Source organism: Polypterus senegalus, chromosome 4, assembly GCF_016835505.1.
Source record: "Polypterus senegalus isolate Bchr_013 chromosome 4, ASM1683550v1, whole genome shotgun sequence".
Taxonomy (NCBI): Eukaryota; Metazoa; Chordata; class Cladistia; order Polypteriformes; family Polypteridae; genus Polypterus; species Polypterus senegalus.
This window is the reverse complement of record NC_053157.1, coordinates 240,043,237-240,049,619: the sequence shown is the minus strand read 5'-3', so window position 1 is coordinate 240,049,619 and position 6,383 is coordinate 240,043,237. Positions and strand designations below refer to the sequence as shown.

Sequence of the window (6,383 nt, the reverse complement as noted above, 5' to 3'; positions counted from 1 at the left end):
CCAACGCCCGCTCCACAACAGACAAGTAAAGCCGTCAGCTCCGAATATCCCTTTTAGTTTAGCAGGCACCCCTTCTCCGTGCACCCAACCGTCCTTATTGCAGAGTCTTCCTTGCTTTACCGCTGGCTGCTTCTTTCCATTCACCTTCCCAGCTCTTTATTTAAACAGTTTTCCCTCTCACTTTTACGCTCTCTTCTCCCTTTTCCTTCAAAATACGCGCCTCCTTGTCTTTTTGCAGTCAATTCCCCTTACGTCACACCATGGTACGTTTAGCAAGGATCCACAGGCGTAGTTTGGCCCCCAGTTCTTCTTAAAGAGATATCCCACAGACAGTTAATTACTGGGACATAATCTCTAAAAGGAAGCACGCGGCAGAAACAGTTAAAAGCACACAATAAAAAATATGTGACAACCGTTACAAGACGCTGTCGTTAAATACTCGCAAGGGATTCCACAAGTTCATAGACACACTGCCGCTAAATATTCGCAGGCAAATCCACAAGTTAAGACCGTGAATGCCTGTTAAACATCTTAGATTCACGAGTACAGATCTGGATAGTGAACACTTCGATGAATGAAACCTGTTATCTTTACAACGGTTGACAAACACAGAATGTAACTTCATAACAACACGTCCTCCAAATACAACCCTGATTGAAAGAAATAATGATAATCAAATCCTTGATGACAACAACACTCATAACAGTCACAAAACAATTACATTGACAATCAGGTTACGTTATTTTTAAAATGTTTCCTTTTCTTTTTCATACCTTCTTTAACACACTACTTCTCCACTGCGAAGTGCGGGTATTTTGCTATTAACTGAGAAGGAAAAACAGTACAACAGACTAAATAATACACGTCCTTGTGAAGTTTGGAGGGTTTCTGCCATCACGTCGTGTCAAACATCAAACTAAACAATACGGATCGTTTCTGTGAAATACACCATTAACATTTACGTTGTGTTCGGGTCTGTGGGAACCATTTATCATGTCGACAAAATTAAAATCGTTAAGATTTGTGTTATTTGAAAATAGTTTTTCGTTTACATTCATTAAACGAAATATACAATATAATTACAATGTTTGCACCGCGTTAGATTTTAGTAAAACGTTAATAATAAAAGTGACTACGTTTTTCAAAATGTACTATGCATGTGTGCAATATTGTTCTAAAACAATTTAGAATAAACATTTCAGCCAATCTAATATTTTTAATCACGTATGTGAAGAAAACGGCAATAAATATTATAAATTGAATTATGCTATATATTAATTGCCTTACATAGAACTGCTCAAGTTTTTGTCACTTATTATTATAAACCACCAAAAAATACTATTAATAACCCTAATTTGTTTATGTAGCACATTTCTTATGCCCAAAATTCAGAATAAACAACAATACCTATATAACATTGGCTACAAATATCTCCACTAAATAAAGATAAATACAAGATATACAAAACATTCAAATAGAATAAAAGACAATAATCCAGACTAAAATACAACATATAATACTACAACACATTTTTGAACAAATAACATAATTTGTGATAATGCAAACCCCGAGTACCTGGACAGACAGAGGAGGTAAACTGACAGAAGGGGCAGAACGTCAGGTCTGTTTAATGTCCTCCTAAACAAATGAATGGAGTCAGCTGATGTCATTCATTTCAGGAGGTCAGTCCACAGTCAGGGCGCTATATACAGCTGAAGGCCCTGCTGTCACCCACAGAGTGCAGGTTAGTGGGGGGCACAGAATGAGAGGACCTTAGTGGCAGGTCAGTAACAGAATTTGATATTCAGTCCTGTAAGACACGGGGAGCAGTGAAGGTGCAGCAGGATGGCTGTGATGTTCTCGCTGTTGGTGGTCCGTGTCAGGACTCTGGCAGTTGAGTTTTGAATCAGCTGGAGCTGTGATAGAAGATTAGAAGTGTCACCTGCCATTAGTGACTTACAATAATCAATGTGGGATGTGATAACAGCAGGGACGAGATTCTCAGCATTAGAAAAGGAGAGGACTGAGCAAACATAAGAGAGGTGACACAGGTGGACGTTTCTTAATGTGGCTTACAAGGTGAAATAAGAAAAGGAGGAATCAAAGTGACACAGAGAAGGTCTGAGGAGATCATCACCCAGATGGCTGAAGAGGAGTTTGTTTTCTTAAGTTTCACTTTAGTGCCACTTTGCAGGAGTTCAGTTATGTTGAATTTAATTTTAAAGAGTTTTTCTCTGTTCAGGTTTTAATTTTAATTTAATTTCACTAATTCAAGTTTTGAGTTGAGAAAGCTGTGATGAAGTGTCACTTTTAACACTGAAATAGATCTAAACATCATCTGCATAAAAAGATAAGCCAGTCCAAAGCTATGAATAACTTGCTCAAGGGGAAGCACAGAGATACAGAAGAGCAGAGTATGTCATTTCATTAACAAAAGGGACATCAGATGGAGGAACTCCTGTAAGAAATTAAGGCTTGAGGGTTACCCTGGACATGACATAAGCTGCATGGCCACAACGCCATATGCAATAACTTTTACTTTTACACAAACTGGGACAGCAGCTCCTCAAGAGGAAGGTAACAATGCTTAGCACAATAAGGACAAATAAGCCAGAGCTGCCATCTGAACTGCTGGCCACACAGAATAGGCCAGTGAAGACCTTCACGTTTGTCTAAACAAATGACACATCCTTGGTGCACAATGTGACCTGCACAGGGATAGGAGATATGATGGCCAGAAATGATAATGGACTATAATGCTACAAAAAGAAGAGTGGAGAATTAAAACAAAACATTACGCTGGATGCTGGCCACAGGCAATTTATTCAACATATTGAACATCTCAAAAAAAATACTTTTGTCATCTGGACAACCTTGAACTGAGACTGGAACAGGGAGGAGGAGAGGAGCAGGTAAACCATTGGTGACACCTCACATGCTACTGGGACGACATGTACCAAAGAGACCAGCATGTCCAGCCATTGTGAAGATTCAACAGTCCAATCCACAGGGGAGCCAATGACGGCACCTGTAGTGTGTGTGCATAGTGAGTGTGTTTGTGTGTCTCACTGTGTGGACTGTACAGTTATTAGAGTATTGTGTAGGAAATGAAAATATTCAGTTTTGCTTGATAAACATGCAGAATGTGATCTGAGGGTGAAGAGTAAACAGGTTATTTACATCGCTTGTTAAAATAAAGTGACCATCTGATTAAAAGAAAGTCCCTCAATAGACATACATAGCAAACATGTAATCATAAGTTGAGATTCAACACAATTATCTTTCATGCTGCTCAAAGTGAAATTAAAATATGATGTTTATAAACTACTGTATTTGTGAAGGACTGAAGTGTGAGGCTATCTAAACTATCATTGAGTGTATTTCAGTATTGTGTGTAGTGACTTATAAAACCACAATATTACATTATTACACAGCAGCATCTTCATAATGTCCAAGACCTCAAATCTTTCACTGCTGTACCAAAATAATGTTCTGTCCTCCAAGGAAACCCTCAAAAATCACTACATTATTTCCAAAAGGAGACATTTTTACTAATTTTCATTTTTGTTCTGTGATGAAATATTTTTAAAAATTATTTTAGAAGAGCCTTTAAATAGCACTAAGTGGGCTTTAAAAATACTAACATAAGTAAGAAGAACTAATACCAATATTTCAAAATGAGCAGCAGACCCAAAAAAGACTTGCAGTTAAATTGTTTATTTTCAAAAACTACTCACCAAAGGAAAACAGAAAAATCAAAGGATTATAAACTGAAATCAACAGATCATTAATGCACAATAAAATACAAGTAACAATCAATGTAGCAACAGACAGTAATTATACTGATTCATTAAATATGCAGTTTACTTGAAGTTTCATTTTATCCCGACATTCCTGAGTGAAAAGTTCCATATCATCTGTAAACTGAAAAATAAATAAAAAGGGTTCTGTTGCCAAAATTAAATCTTCAGTTTCGACTTCATCGACGATGTCCTGGAGAGCTCGGCTTTGGTCCTCTTCCTCCATCTCCAGAAAATGGGCTCAGACACGGCACCTCTGAACAGCTGTCTGTGTTGGCGCAACCATTTTACTGCAGTGTCGAGGTCCTTTTATATTATTTAGATAAATTTAGATAAAGACCACAAAGAGAATTAAACAACACCTGTATTTCTACATGCCTATTTAAATAATATTAGATATTACATACATACCTCCTCACTGCTCTGGGCCTCATTCACACTCTCCAGTGCCCCTTTAGTGAACACCTTTGTCCTTAGAGAAAGAGAGAGAGAGAGAGAGAGAGAGAGAGAGAGAGAGAGAGAGAGAGAGAGAGAGAGAGAGAGAGAGAGACCTTCCAACAGCAATAGACTAAAGCAGCACCAGCACCTGCTGATCGCGGGTAAATCTCACTGCCATGCAGAGGGTAAAAACAAAGACCATTAAAACCAGTAACAGATATTAACAAATAATCAAAGACATTAGTGAAAGCTAACAGCTGTGAAGTCAAATGGCGCATCCAAGACAAGGTGCAGAGCATACTGTGGAGCACACAAAAGAATTATTTCAAATGAATATTTAATCTATTTGCATACAGTACAGTGCACACTCTACTTATTCCAATTTATTTATAGTGGTTCTAAAGTATTCCCAACCTAAAACATAAGTTTCTTTGATTTTCTCACCATCAACATGAATACATGTACTCCACAATCCACTGACCCAACCAACTGCTGTGGAAGAATCTGACATTGAAATGGAATCACATCACCTACTGCAAGTTACAAGAGAAGGTCCATTACTTGTAGTCCTCTCAATGACATCCCTATAAACTAACCTTGTTTTTAATTAGTCTCCATTGTCACAAAGATGAGACATACTCAAGATAAAGGTTTGGGGCAGCCACCCGTATACAGAAAAAGAGTCAGTGCACTCTGCCACATCCCGGCATGCCTCAGAACTGCCTTCACTCAAGCCCTTTAGCTGCCTCCCATGCTCACGTGTGTGACACAATGTTCCTGAAGGTTTTAGTTTTGTCATCTTACTGTAACAAAAACAAATTCACAAGTCTGACACATACAGATGTAAATATCCAATATGTGCTGATAATTAGGTAGAGTAAGAAAATCTTGATGTAAGCAGAGTACAAGCACAACTTCTTAAAGCAGGCATGTGCTGTTTATCAATATTAGTGTGACTGCATTTTGCATGTGAATAACTTAAATATTTAGAATATACACTTGAATTAATTAAAAAAATTGCAATGCTTAGAAACTTAAAACGTAATTAATATCAACCTCATTGTTTTAAATATTACATGTACACACAAATTGGTATCAAAATTAGAGAACATTTATGAACACTTATTTTTTTAAAATATTGTTAATCTTCATTATTTAAAATTTGAAGGATTAGTAACTGTGGGTATTATGACTGTTGTACTACTTACAAATAATCAAGGCACTTCAACAAAAATCTTTGATTTTGATCACTGCGTTTCCGACAAAATAGACAACAGTATCCATTGTAGCAGAAAATAAGATTACAACTAATTACAACTAGTGATAACGCTGTGATGGCCTGCAGTCTGAACCACATCTGTGGATGGCGAAACCTTAGATGTATAACAGTATAAATTGTTATAATGTAGAATACCGAGTTAACGGTTTATGTACCAGTACTGCACATACATTAAAAATCAACTCTCAAATGAACTTACCTTCATGGAGAACTGCCTTCTTGAAATGACTCTTCAAATGTTTTTATTTTTTTAATTTTTCCAGTTTGGAGGGCTTAAAAACATTACCACTACTAGGGTATCCAATCCCAGGCTCCCGTTTACCGTTTACATTTTTATTCCCGAAACTGCTGTAATTCCCGGGAAACTGGGAACGGCCAAGTTCGCATATATAGCGTGTAAAAGTGTAAAAATCGATCAAGAAATAACAGAGTTATAGTTGAAAACTGAAGACTTCATTGACGTCTGTCAGACAACAGCTTTGAACAGCAACTTGAAATTGCAATGCGTCAGCCTGTTGCATCTGCATTATCTGTGCCAAGAAACTTGACATCACAGAATGATGACACAAAACTGGATGCATCAGTAACAGCTGAAATGGCGGTGTTTCACAGCAACGGAAAGCGTGGGCGTCGTTTAGAACAAGTGTATCAGTATCTGATGACTGTGCTTTTTACTTCAGTGGAGGCAAAGCGTGCTTTCTCAGCAGCTGGCGTACTCTGCACGAAGTACTCTCTCGCCTGGAAGACCGCACGCTGGACAAGTTATGCTTTCTACGCTCTTATTACCGCAACTAACTAGATTGGGGGTGCCCACAGTTTTTCGGCTTGTGAACTACTTTTAAAATAACCAGGTCGAAATGATCTAC

General features: G+C 37.7%; 1 long non-coding RNA gene across 1 annotated transcript; it reads right to left on the bottom strand.

Annotated features, from left to right (window-relative positions):
- Positions 1–4,218: 4,218 nt before the first annotated feature.
- On the bottom strand, positions 4,219–5,742 carry LOC120528337. The gene is made up of 3 exons (XR_005633491.1): positions 5,717–5,742; positions 4,494–4,538; positions 4,219–4,272 (listed from the first exon to the last, which is right to left on the bottom strand). It is a non-coding gene; the product is annotated as an uncharacterized LOC120528337 (long non-coding RNA).
- Between the last annotated feature and the right edge of the window lie 641 nt (positions 5,743–6,383).